Source organism: Ambystoma mexicanum, chromosome 6q (genome assembly GCF_040938575.1).
Source record: "Ambystoma mexicanum isolate Mex_15411 chromosome 6q, UKY_AmexF1_1, whole genome shotgun sequence".
NCBI classification, from domain to species: domain Eukaryota; kingdom Metazoa; phylum Chordata; class Amphibia; order Caudata; family Ambystomatidae; genus Ambystoma; species Ambystoma mexicanum.
Genome location: NC_090937.1, coordinates 213,524,107 through 213,538,454, shown reverse-complemented (window position 1 = coordinate 213,538,454; position 14,348 = coordinate 213,524,107). Strand labels below are relative to the sequence as shown.

At 47.2% G+C, this 14,348-nt stretch overlaps 1 long non-coding RNA gene across 1 annotated transcript in view; it reads right to left on the bottom strand.

Annotated features, from left to right (window-relative positions):
* LOC138515892 (uncharacterized) overlaps nucleotides 1–11,256 on the bottom strand; it is a 139,274-nt gene extending 128,018 nt beyond the window's left edge. The window contains exons 1-2 of the long non-coding RNA XR_011282178.1: nucleotides 11,124–11,256; nucleotides 10,927–11,022 (exon numbers count right to left, since the gene is read on the bottom strand). This is a non-coding gene — a long non-coding RNA (uncharacterized lncRNA). The remainder of the gene's footprint in view (nucleotides 1–10,926; nucleotides 11,023–11,123) is intronic.
* Nucleotides 11,257–14,348: the final 3,092 nt, after the last annotated feature.

Below are 14,348 nucleotides of genomic sequence, written 5' to 3'. Positions count from 1 at the left end.
TTCCATGGTGACACGTCATTAGCTGAAGCGCAGCGAATGTTGACACAAGACGTGCTTTGGCGTTGGGAAATGGGCGGTACGAGTCTGCTGATGACAGGCTCAGGGGCGGGGGAATTGATTTAGTGCCGCAGAAGCAGGTCAGCCAGGGCGATGCGGCAAGTGATAGGATTATCACAAAATGGCGGATCCCTGGTGCCTGTTTTCACGTGCGTTTAATGGACGAAACTCAGGTAAGGTCCATAGGAAAGCTTTCTAAAATCGAGCCACTTAGGCTTAAAAAAACATGGCCGACCCGTAGGGACAATAACATTTTTTACTAGACCATGCCTTTAAGTCTATGTGCTACCTTTGCTGCACTATTTGTCACTGACATTGTGCTGTCAGGCATTATTTTCTGCATGGATAGCACGTCAGCCAGAGTAAGCTGTGCTCCTCAAAGTAACGGTGTGGACTTTGCCAAATGCTTCGGTCCGGAAAAAGGTTTCCGCGAGCTGAAGGGTTGATAACCCTGCAGTCTCTCACGTAAGTGCGTTATCCAGATCTGGGAAGGTGTTCGTTATTTTCGCTTACTGTGATTACCAGTCAGCAGCAGCCTCTGGTGAAAGGTACACATATACACAGGGAGCCAATTACTGTGTTTAAACACCTTCCAGTTCCTTATCAAACGGTCACCGCAGCCCAACACCCTCTATACCCAAAATATGTATAGGGTAAATTAGAATCTGTCACTGTATAGGGGCGTTTGGTGTATATATTCGCACAAATAGGATGTCCAGGAGAATTGCAAGTTTGTGCTGGTGTCAGTTGGCTTCACTGCCTCCAATCGGACCACCTCACTATCGGAAACAGCCAAAACAGCAATCAGCAGACGCCGTTTACCTCGCAGCGGGCACAACTCCTTCAGTGCTGCCCACAACGGACCACAAATGACCACTTGTCCGACACCTCTCCTTGAGGACAGTTTTAAATAAGTAAATACAGCAGCTAATTCCACTTAGAATAAAGAGAGCTGGTGGGTGAATGAATGCCACTTTTGGCAGTTTGTTACAGACATGGTAACTCTCACCGCTCGCCACCAGCCAAACAGCTCCAAACAGCAGTATAGCGCCCTTTGCACCACCGGGTTTAGGATTATGGAACTCTCCTGTTTCCTTATCATCTGCCTGATCCAGTGAAACCTTCCTTCTCTCTATGGCAAGGCGCCTCCTCGACTGGAACCACTGGCACCTTCCTTGCTGGAACGCTGGAAGGTTTAGGGCCCCCCCCACAAACCAAAGCGCTGAGCGAGCGGGATCAAAGGGTAGAACCCTGCAGTCTCCCACTCGCGTTCAGGTACTCCTACTGCCACAAGGACCAATAATGCAGCGGGTTAGCCGCGCTTTCTTTGGTAGGTAATTTGTCTGCCCCTTAGGCCCCAAGTGATAATGAGTCTGCACTCTGGTACCGCGGGGAAAGAAAATGAAAAAACACTGTGATCCATGGGGTAGTGGAAAAAAAAAGTTAGCCTTTACGTTTACGCCTTGAATTCAAAGACGAAATGATAATAGTGCTAGAGTGCTGAAGTGAAAAAAAGAATGGGACCAGGGTCGCACTGCACTCAGAGTATACTGTACGCTGTACACACTGTGCACATGCGATGATGAAGGCCGGGGAGGATCCAGGGGTAGAGTGTACCAGGATGTGCAATGCGGATGCCCTTTTCAGCAAAGGCGAAGGCTCATCTGATGACGACAGTTGTAATGGGTGAGCATAGGAAAGTGCGCGTCGACAGGACCCCCACCAGGAGTCCAGGTGTTTTCAAATATGCTGGGTTATGTTGTTTACATGGGGAAGGCTTCTAGGTACCGGGTAGCGTAATCAATAATTACAAGAACACATTTATTGCCCAGTTTAGAAGTTTCTAATGGTCCAATGATATCCATCCCGATTCTAGAGAAAGGGACTTCTATTACTAGTAATGGTTTTAGAGGGGCAGCTAGCGGAATACGTGAGCTGTTTTTTTGGTATAACTCGCATGTCTGAATGAAGTTCTTTATATCAGCATGAATACCCAGCCAATAGAATTTCCCACTGATGTGAGCTTGGATTTTAGATTGTCCCAAGTGTCCCCCTGTCAAATAAGTGTGCAATTTCTAGCATGATCTTGCAGTGGGTTTTGGGTATTACTAATTGAGTCTTACTTAGGCCTTCCCTGGATGTTTCCCTTCTATATAGTAATCCCTGTTTCAGGAAGAAAAAGGGGCTTCTCTTTTCTTCTCCTTCTCCCTCAGGAATCACTTGTAAGAAAGCCTCTGCAAGTACTGGATCATTTCGCTGGGCAAAGGCTAGCCTGGGAAGAATGGTAGGTTCCTCTTCCCTTTTTGCTTCGGTGGTGCGAATCTCATCGGCCTCTCCAAAGCCTAAGTTACCTCTGTGTTTCCTCTAGTTCAATTTCTTCCTCAAATGGGGAAATAGAGGTTTCTCAAGAATTCCCTGTGCAATTTTGTCCGCAGGACGTATTTCAAACAGGGTTTTGCCATTGTTCTGTAAGAGAACTTTTATGTCTCCCTGAAAGTCTGGATCTATGACGCCTGCTAGGACATCTAGACCAAATTTCCAGGCTACGCCAGATTTTGGGGCCAATCTTATAGAACAACCCGCAGGGGGTATTAGAACTATGTCAGTGGGAATCATCCCTCTTTTTCCAGGAGGGATAGTGTCTTCTCTGCTGCTACAAATATCAAAGCCTATGGATTCTTTTTTGGTGGTAGACGGGTCCGAGTCTCTGTGACTAAGTTTCTGGAATTTTAGGATCCCCCAATTTGTCTCAATTGAGCCGTATCCCACTTCTGATACCATATGTAAGGGAGGCATGGTATCAAAAGTATGACAGACACAACAGCTGCAAGTTCAAAACCTTTATTAATGTTTTCAAAGGGGATTTCAAGATGTTGGCTTGATAGGGCAGACGTGCGGCGGTGCGCTCCATCCCCTCCAGGAGCCCTATCCATCAGCAGCACACACAATTGCAGCTGGGATACACCATTCAATTTGCCAGAGTGTGCTCAGAAGCTCTGCAGCTCCGTTTCTACAAGGCACACAGAGATCGGGTGACATTTCACACCCTCGTAGCTCCGGAATCGGGACGGGTGTGCTGTGGAGCTACGAACAAATAGGGGACGCTCCCACCAATGAACAACTGAGGAGGACACAGAAGACTTGCCCGCAACCAGCTGCGGACGGCTGGCCGCAGGAGGGGGGAGGCCGTCCAGCACAATCTGTCGGTATGGGAGGCAGAGTAGCCACGGCCAATTAGCCAGCACTCGCTTTCCATAATCAGTGGCCGGCTGCCACAGGGATTGAGACCCCCAACTCAATCATAATCCATCCCTGCACCGCTGGTCACAAAATGAGCGGTGAGGCAGACCGAAGAGGAACAGATCTTTGATCAGGAGGTGGAGCGGCAAGTCTCCGAGGACGGAGATCGTTGAGGACAGTGGGGCCGCATACGAGCCCATGAGTGCGCCCACTACTGTGGGACACTAAACAACAGCAGGTGGCCACCACTTCTAGACACCCGGGGTGGGCTCCCACCCCGGGGCACCACGTCAGCAACTGCAGATGAGCGTTGCCCTCTGCCCCCTCCAGCAGTCCGCACCCGCCGGCTGGCAGGATCTTCGTGACATGGGCACTATGGGCTCACACCGCCCATGAGCCCAAAAGACTGACAGGGGCTACAACAGCGCACAGTGGACCTGCGGACCCGACTCAGCGAGGCACCTGGAGCCCCGATAATACTTGCACCGAAGCAGCCCAGGGAAAGAACTAGGAAGGCACCAGAGCAACAGGGGCACACGAGCTTGGGTCATCAGAAGAGGAGGACCCATAAAGGCTCGCCCATCAGTGATCTGCAGACAACTAGCCGCAGGAAAGACGAGGCCGTCCGGTGCGTCTGGCCGGGGCGGGAGCGGGGGCAACCGCGGCTAACATTCGGCATTCGAGACAAGTCAAGGCGAGAGCGGGGCACACGGGCTAGGGCTCACTTCATCACAGGACTCTGGATGGGCGGGGGGTGGAGTGGCGGCCTGGGGTGGATCAGCCCCTCACCCCCGAGGAGGAGCAGCACGTCCCTAGGGACGGGAATCAACAGGGACAGCCGAGACCAAATCAGAGCCCAGGGGAGCGGCCACCGTTTAAGGACTAGGCGCAAAATAATAGGCCATCACTGCTGCCAGCTGACTCCCCCTCCCCCAGCCACTGAAAGAACAGCAGGGGAGACTGACTCCCATGGCATAAAGGAACGTCGGCTATGCCATTCAAGTGCAAGCAGTCGTGGAGGAACTGGGGGCCTGCATGAGACGGGGACACAGCCACGTATGAGCCCCAATTTGGGAGTGTAGTCCTTACGGGTGCTACAAACAGGCACCGCTCAAGCAGCTCTCTAATTCAGGAGGGACAAGGGGGGCGTAGGCAAAGGCTCCTCGATTTAGAAGCAACAACTCATCATCATCTCAAAACGACGGCGCCTGAGGACATAATTGGGCTCTAATTTAGGCCTTTCCTTGGGAAGAGAGGCCACATTTCTGAAATGTCGGGAAGTAGAGGCAAGTCAGGAGGTCACAGGAAGCCCCTAATGAACTCCGGCAGGGATGGCCCCTGCAACACTGCTGGCCCAAAGACACTGACACAGGACACAGGACACAGGACATGACACAGGAGGAGCATTCACAGCAGGAAACCTCCTCTCTGAACGCACCTACGAAAAAGGAACTTGAGAGACCTGCTTTCAGGAATTTGCAAACATAATTACCCTAAACTTCCAAGCTCACTTTAAATCTTTTATGGGGGAAATGAAAAACTCCATCACTGAACTTTGGGGTGACAGCACGCCTCTATGGGAGGGCACCGACACGACAGAGAGGGCTTTCCAAGAGGTGGTGGAAGACACAGAGAAAATAGATTTAGCACTGGAGGAATTGGCAAGAGTCTCCCACAACATCGAGTTACAGTGTGAGGACCTGGAAAATCGGTATCGCAGATCAAATATTCGAATTAGGAATCTGCTGGAGACGGTCGTGGACCTGGACCCGAGAAATACTATCACCCAAATATTTGAGACTCTATTGGGAAGCGGTCAGGATGGGGACATTCCTATCGACAGGGTGCACGGGGTCGGCCCTAAACGGCAAGAACCAGGGGCCAGGCCCTGCAACATGGTGGCCGCGCTCGCCAAATTCCCCAGAAGGAAGCAATCCTTAGAGTGGCCAGGGCAGCAGAACCAGTAAAATACAACGGAACCAAGATTCATTTATTTCAGGATTTGGCCCACGCTACCCTATTAAAAATGAAGGAAATGACACCAATACTTAGTGCCTTACAAGAAAAGCAAATAAAGGATTGGTGGATCTTCCCATTTGGCCTGTTCTTCCAGTCAAAGGGCAAACAACACAGATCACCTCGCTACAGGAAGGGATTCGGCTAATGGACTTGCAAGAGGGGGAAATGTTGATGGACAGGGGGCTGCCTATGAGTCGACCCTGATGCCCAAGACCCTGGGAATGGACGCAAGGTACTAAGCGCCGCAGTAGACCTCCAACGAGGGGCCCAGCCAGCACTAAAGCCCAAGGAGACGCCCAGGGTGTAAAAACTCGCCCACAACTGAATTAGGACAGTGTTCCGTAGGAGTGATCGTACAGGTGCATAAAAATGTGTCTTGAAGGAGGTTAGGTGAATGCGCACACGCCGCTTTCTTGGACTCCGACAGGGGGTTTATGATTCCTCGCAGGACCGCACTGGAATCCAGGTGGGTCTCGCCCCAACTCTAGATGAGGGAGGCAGCATTGTCAAAATGACCCACCACAGGGCCACGGGGGTGAGGGGGTGGTTCAGTTGGGGATTGTTAGAGTTGAGGAATGTTGGGGAAGGTTATTGTTGGGGCATATTCTGATCCAAGGAACCATACACGCACATAGAATAACTGAATCACAAGTATGATTAAAGTCCTATCGATGAAAGTTAGGGGATTGAACACCCCAGTGAAACGGAAAAAATTGGAATGGTTTCTAGTACACGATTCTCCGGACCTTATCACGTTGCAGGAAAAACACATCAGGGCAGTGGATGCACACTGGATCATGCTGCGGGGGTTTCGTATCGTAGCCCAGGCGAATTCGAAGGGCCTCATCATGAGTTTGGCGGTAACCCTTAAATCCGGCATTCGCACTATTACTGCCGGATTTAAGGGTCCGCCAAATCAGGGCTTTGGCGGATTTCTCCCCAGCTCTGAGCTGGGGGGAAATCCGCCGGAAATTTGCACTATTACCGCCGGCGGGAAATCTGCCGACGGTAAGAGCGTGAAAATTCCCCATTGAGCCCAATGGGGAATGGGGCATTCCCGAATGGGCTCAGTGGGGAATTCCATTACCGCCAAACCCGTGATCCGGCGCTAATAGTGCTGGGGGGTTTGGCGGTAGGGCTAATACCGCTGGTGGTAATACCGCCGGCGTTACCGCCCAACTCGTGATGAGGCCGTAAGTCAAAAAGCAAGGGGGTATTAGTGGGGATCAGAAAGGGATTAGTGGCACAAGTTAAGGTGTTAACAACTGATAAACACGGCAGATACGCCTTTGTTACACTGGCAATCAGCGATTCCACACTCTCCGTCGCCACAGTGTACGCCCCCGAATATGGGGCAAGATGGATTCCTAAGGGCGGTCCTAGCAGACCTTGAGAACTTTGCTCAGGGGGAGATTATCCTAACGGGGGATTTTAATTTGTCCTAGGATCCCCAAAAGGAGAGCAGCACCTCCCCTCCTCACCCACAGGCACCCCCGTCGCCAACCTTGCAGAAGAGGATAGAGTGCCTAGCGCTCATTGACCTGTCGCGGGCCTTACAGGGGGATGATGCAGGGTATACATACTATTCTCCAACCATCAAAACTTCTCCCGAATCGATTATATAAGGGGATCCACTACTTTAGTCGGCAGGACGCACTCCATTCAGGCACTCCTAATTACTTTATCAGATCATGCCTCACTGATGGTGACGATTGGGAGCAGCGCTCCCAAGCAGGATTTATGGAGGTGGACCTTCCCGAGGGTGGCCCTAATGAACGCAGCTATTCCGGTGGAAGTGGACACTAAGATTGCAGAATATTTCGATCTAAATGGGGATTCAGGCATGGCGGAAGCGGTGGTATGGGATGCCTTTAAGGCTACTCTCCGAGGGGATCTTACTGCTATGCGGGCCAGATGACAAAAGCAACAGCGGTCGCTGGAGACTCAATTAGAGGTAGACCTACAAGATGTAATGGGGAGGATGCTACAGACCCCTACGAGGGCAGCACATAAAGAGCTCCAACATATTAGGGGACAACTGAACATGCGCCAAACAAAAAAAGCCAAATGGGGTCTTTTAGCACTTAAGCACAAATTCTACGTACACGTGAATAAGGCGGATTGGCTATTAGCTAGACAACTGAAACAGAAAACAGCTGCAACCACGATCACAGGGATCGCTTCCCCAATGGCGATATACTCCATACTACCCCGGATATAGCGGCTCAATTCACCACTTTCTATGAGACTCTGTACAAATCGGACGATCCAGACAAGCACAAACAGGAGGAATACCTCAGATCTGTCCCATTATCCCAAATCGCCCCCACAGATAAAGAGGCCCTGGAAGTGGATATCACGCAGGAGGAAGTATGCCGGGCAATGAAACACCTCCCTGCAGGAAAAGCCCCCGGCCCAGACGGGTATACACAGGGATTTTATAAAACCTACCAACAGCTTTTGGTTCCTAAACTAACAAGCCTTTTAAATTCTTTTGTGGCAGCTGGGAGGATAACTCATTCAATGGAGGAAGCTAAAATCCTATTGTTCACAAAACCAAATAAATACCCGACGCAATGCAGGTCGTACAGACCTATTGCGCTAATCAATATTTGCGCTAAAATATACACACACATTTTGGCGAATATACTGGAGGGTCTTCTCCCCCAACTCATTCAACCCGACCAATCTGGGTTTATCAGACAAAGACAAACCCATTATAATATCAGAAGGGTATGTCACATCCTGGACAAGTCGCAGAAAAAGGGAACTCCAGCGGTCTTACTATCCTTAGACAATGAAAACACGTTTGACCGGGTTGAATGGTCTTTCCTTTTCAACACCTTGCGTAAACGGGGCGTAGGTTCGAAATTCCTGGCTATGGTCCGCGCTAATCACTTTAACCCATCAGCTCATATACTAGTGAATGGGGAAATCTTCTTGCAAATACATCTTTCCAGGGGTACAAAGCAGGGGAGCCCACTCTCTCTTCCTATTCGCTATCTACTTGGAGCCATTCTTAGCAGCCATCCGTCTAAATACAAACATAAGGGGCATACCATTCGGGGGCAGAGTTTAGAATCTCGGCATATGCCGATGATATGCTGCTGACCCTAGGGACCCCAGTAACATCACTCCCAGCTGTGACAACTGCAATTCAGAGGTTTGGGGAGGTGGTCGGTTTAAAGGTGAATCTAGCTAAATTGGAGATTCTGAATTTAACGTTAAAGGGGGACGAGCTTATCCAAGCCAAAGAATCCTCTCAATTCAGATGGGTACAAGACAATATCAAAGTACTGGGAATCAATATTACTCCAACACTCAAGTGTCTGTATAATGCTAAATACCCACCGCAGGTGGCCCAACTAAAAAGCCAACTCCACACCTGGGGACCTCTCTCAACATCTTGGCTAGGTCAAATAAATGCCATTAAAATGACTGTCCTTCCAAAGTTACTATATTTATTTCAGGCTCTTCCAATCGTGGTACCTGACTCATGCTTCCACACCTTAGACAAACTTAGCAATGCCTACATATGGAAAAGGAAACCCTCCATCATCCTACAGGCCAGGGAGGGTATCGGCCTTCCCGACCTACGTGCAAATTACATGGCAGCCCAAATTAGAATCATTAAAAACTGTTTAGCTCCAGACACAGGGAAAATTTGGCGTCGGATAAACCAGGCCGTGGTGGCTGCCCCACTAGGGGAAGTCCTGTGGTTACAGAAAGACCGACAACCGCCCAACATACATGAGTCGGATATCACTGCTTTGGTGGAACAACAATGGGACTGGTTGGCCAGGGTAAAACATTTTACCACCCATCCATCCCCTTGCACATCTATTTGGAGAAACCCATATTTCACACCAGGGATACCAGAGGGAGGGTTTAAGAAGTGGAAGGGGGCAGGCTATTCCAAAATTGGGGACATGTTTCAGGGACAAGACATAAAATCCTTCACATACTGCAAAGAGGAAGTGGGTCTGAATGAAAGAGATAGAATGCAATACTTCCAACTCCGACAGTGGCTTATGAACCCCAAAATATGGGAGGGGGCAACTAGATCTTTAACCCTTTTTGAAAGGTTAATGGTTTGGATTACTTGTTTTCGCTCATGTTAGCATGATTGTTGATGCAAAATAAAACCAACAAAAAGATTTTTTAAAAAAAAGTTTTCAATGGGGTTGGAAAACTCCTATCTTGCCCTACAACTAAGATAGGAGTATTCTCGACCATAAAAATAATAAAGAAAACATGGTCCTAGTCAGACTTTGTCAAATCAAAATGGCCTATACTAACAAAACCTAATGCCTGCCCTATCTCCCATACAAAAAGTGTGTAAAGGGAAATATGTATGCAAAGGAAAATCAGTGTTATAAGATAAAGGATCAAAGTGGTTGAGTCAGCTCTCCTCCCCACGTTGGACAGCACAGAGTGAGGCGACCCCCGTAGACAGGATGATACACTCTAGCTGAGGTTCTCAAAACAAAGGCAGTTCAAATCGTGGGTCAAGACCCACCTGGCCTTCCACGTTAAAGTCAGTTTTGCCAATGCGTGTATACGGGGGGTTCCGCAACAGCGTCCCACCTCTACACATACTAGGTGTGTCTAATTGCAAAAACGCCAAAAGAAACTGTCATTAAATATATTCAGACAGAGTAATAGAGAATTTACATATTTTAATTAATGTATACACGAAAGTTCAAAAATTGTTAAAAAGAACATTACATAAAAAATCATCACATAAAAAGCATTGTGAAATCAACCAAATAAGACTACCATCAATAAGCCCCTAAGATGGTTGAAAGAAGTCTCCTTATCATAAAATGGTGGTGGGGTTAGTAGGGACGTGAGGTAAACATTTCAAAGATTTCAGGTGTCCTCATATTAGGGTCTAGTTGTACTTGACTATGTCGACACTAAACCATGTGTTTCTAGGTCCTAGTCGTAACAATGTATAACAGTCTATAGCCAATTTAATATGCTTTTTGACGTCCGCTGGACCCGTCTTCAGGACACTGTGTGGTGGCACAGGGTGTTTCGAGCTGTCCCATGAATTTGGACACTTCACATGCAACAATCTAAAAACCAAAACGAACAGCGTTTTGGTAACAAAACAAAATCTTTTTACATGTTATATCTCTATCTTTTGGCAAATGCAACCAACGACACTGACCTTCTAATTTCTTTAGAGACGTGTGAGGCTTCATCTACAGTCAAGTTGCAGATGTTACTGGTTCAACGGTTGTTTCAATCTTCAACAGCACATGGCTATGAAATCAATCATAGACCCTCGTATCTATTGTTTCTCTAAGTGGCATCTCACGTTATTTCACATGAGTAAAATTATTTGGTTTTACACGTTTCACATATCAAAAATGCTTTTGAAGGCATGGAAACAGATAATTGTATGCAAGAAGATGGTGGGCATATAGATGCTGCACTTCTATGTATCCCCTCTGACCGCTTAGTTCACTTATTATTGTCAAGCTATTGTCATTGAAACAACGAAGCATCAACTTTGTTGTGGATTGTGCAAATGAGGCATGCCCAGAAATTAAATTATCGACTTGGAAAAGTAAATGGAGAGAATCAAAACTACATCAGTACCTGTGCGTGGAGTCCTCGCACTGCCCGTTTTTCTTTTAGTTTTATGAGCTGAACAGACAAATTCCAAGGTCTGCCATAGTACGGGTAACACTCGCTCTGCAAAAAGACACGTGCCGAAATTAAATTGGCTCTGTATGAGAGGACACGGTTCGCAGAAATACCTTGACAAATCGGCATTAAGACAGACATGTCCTTACTTCTTACGTGCAAATCACCCGTGTACAACGGGTGCTGTGCGTTCAATGCCGAGGAAAGTGAACGCTGCGGCCTCGTCGACTTGTTTGTAATTGTATTAGAGAACTTGACCCGAAGGTCAGTTGTCGAGTGGCATACTGCGACCACCATCTTGGTTGGGAAAATGGCTGTGCGCTCGCATTGTACGGATGCATATTGTCTGCATCTGTAATATTTAACATGGTATTGGCACAAATTGCGGATGATAGCACAAGTTTAGAATGCCTATGATATTACTGTATTAGTATTTATTATACTCAATATGTGACTCGATGTTATAATGGATAGGAGTTTATATAATTAAGGAATTTATACAAAGAAATTATGTAAATAAGAGATTGAGCATGTCGTCTTTTCTTACAAACGTCCTGATGTTAGATGGGTAAAAACACCATTATAAAGATTGTACCATTAACTGAAATGACTACCATGCAACATGGATAAAAACACCCATATAAAGATTCTACGACTGCATTAACTGAGATGACTACCATGCTAGGTGCGGCATGTGTTCATGTGAGTTACTAGTCATGATGGCAAAGACAGATCACGTGACTATCTAATATACGCCATCGAACACGGGTGCAGGTTACTAACATTTGCACTAGATCAAGTGTATTGTTTTCAAGCTGGTCAAAGCGACTTCTTGGGGAATACCACGCCAACGGAGTTGTTTCAATGATTATTATTTATGCAGAAATAAACTCCACTCGATGCCTATATTTAAACCTGTCTGAACCGTATTTAAAGCATAAATCCATTTTTGTTCCAGTAGTTTAAGTTTAAGATCTCAGTCGCCACCATGAGGATGGGCTGGTACAGTTTGGATTATGAACCATTCAATGTCATTTTCAGTGTGTTTAGCCTTAACAAAGTGAGCTACTAAAGGTTTGTCGGCAATAGAATTTTTTTTTTGCTTGCAAATTCTTTGTTTTATAGGTCTTTCCGTCTTGCCGATATACAATAATCCACACGGACACTTAATCCCATAAATAACCCAGGATGTGTTGCAGTTTGTGAATTTTTTTAAAAACCAGATGCAGCCTTTTAAATTAACAGTTTTCAGGTTGTTTGTCAGTCTTACACAGATCCAGTACACCCCATTTTACATGGAGTACTGGAAAGGGTTAATCCGTATCCCTTTTTATCTGTACCTCCTAGAGCATTGTTTTGCTCTTTAACATTTACACTTGGCTGGTGGCAGTGGTATCTACCCAAACTTTTCTACCGCGATTATACTATATGAAAGTGGTATTGTTTTAGGCTATTATATTAGCCTCGAACTTAAACCCGCTTGACCTAATACTTTTTCTTTTGGCTCTGGTCGGGTTTACTCGCCATTTCTTTTTGTTAAATTCCTTCTTGTGTTTTACTTTGCGCGGCAAACCAGGTTTGCCTTCTTTGTTCACCGTCTTTTGGTGGGCTTCTGCTCAGAAGCCCTCCTCCAGGCGCCTGGGTGTCTAGGTGGGCTGAATGTGAGAGAGGGGTGTAGTCACCCCCTGCACAGGGTATCCTAGGAAACCCAAGTCGCACTTTGCCATGATTGGCTGAGGTGGTTGTCCGGGATTGACAACCCTCCTGCTGCGTGATTGACAGCCAGGCTGTGTGAATGGGGGATTTTCACATAAAGGCAGGTCTCTTGGGCTAGAAGTCAGAGAGTCGCCACTGGAACTACAAGGAACCGAAGAGAAGCGGAGAAGAAGTCGGCTGCTGCAACTACCCCATCCCGGTGAAGCCCTTCTGCAGTCCTGAGCTATTTACCTTTCGACGACCAGAGAAGATCCAGTCCGGAGTCTTCTTCCCTTGAGCTTGGTGGGGATAACCAGCTCATCTTCCACAGCCAGAGGATCCTCTTCTTGGTCGAAATCGCTGCACACTGCTGTAGTGATCCGGATAGCCATCTCAAGAGCCTCTCCTGTTTTTAAGGAGCGCACCTTTTTATTCACTGTCGCTGCTGCCGGCTTCATCCCTGTGTGGTGCAGACCCCTCCAGAAGTCCTCCGTTAACATCGAAACTCCAGAAACCGTGGGTCTGCAGGAAACCAACAGGAACAACTGCCAGGGCACCAGCTTCTCCATTGAATAAGGTACTGTGTTCTGCTTGAGGATTTCGGGTGAATCCCTTTTCTTCATCTCCAAGGCTTGCCCTTGTCTTCCCTCCTTCTTATAACTTTTGCTTCCTCTGTTGACAATATCTAAGTACTCCTGGCAACGTTGAATCTTGAACTATCCGACTGTGTGATCCTCGACAACAGGAACCCGGTTCCACTTGACACTGGCTCCGGCCTATTGACTTTTGAATTTCTGTCTATGAATGTTCTCTGATTCTGTCTGGCTTGACAAAAGTGTTGCCTATGATTTTTGCCCCCAACTCTCTCTGGTTAACTCAGGTGCTAAGTGTGTTTTTGCCCCGGTAACAATTCTTGCCGCGGATATGCGTTTCGTTAATAAGACCGAACTGTTAAAAAGTGATCGCAAGTGTATTCCCGGTAACGTCTTTTGTTTCACAACACCGGTATGTTAAAACATAGGGTACTTACCTTGAGTTAGAGTGTACCAAAGTGAATTGGTTGGTTGTAGCATATTTTACGTGTGGTTTTGAATTAATAGAAGTGTTGTGTTTATAACAAATGGTTTAAAAATAAATGTACTTATATTTTTTACCTGAGACCTTGAGCCAGTGTTTTCTTGAGTCACAGTAATTGTGGTCCCTTTGTGTAATCTCTGCTACTGCTCATATACTCTTGAGATAAGCCTGGCTGCTCCGCTACTGCTACCACTTTAACATAGTAGCACAGGCTTGTACCAAAGGTAAAACTTGTATTGCCATCTGTAGTCTTAATTGTGTGTAGTGGTCCCTAAGGGCACTGCACGGGATTCTGCCTAACACCACTGCAAAGCTTCTGTTTCACGTTCACTCTGTCAGTTTGTTAGTGGAAAGGACTAATGTCTCGGGCATCTCAAGCGTGAAGCCGCACTGTGCATACATGTGTTGCAGTGAAACCCTCATCAGCAGCCGCTTCCAACGCAAAGAAACTACAAAATAAAGAGCAAAGTGCAGCTTAAGGGTACAGTATCTTCCAGGAGGCAATTATCCTGTGGATTACCCATTGTGGCAACCCCAACCTTCAATAAAATAGAGTAGGGGCGGGAGAGAGAAAGGGAGAGAGAGAATGTGGGAGACAGACA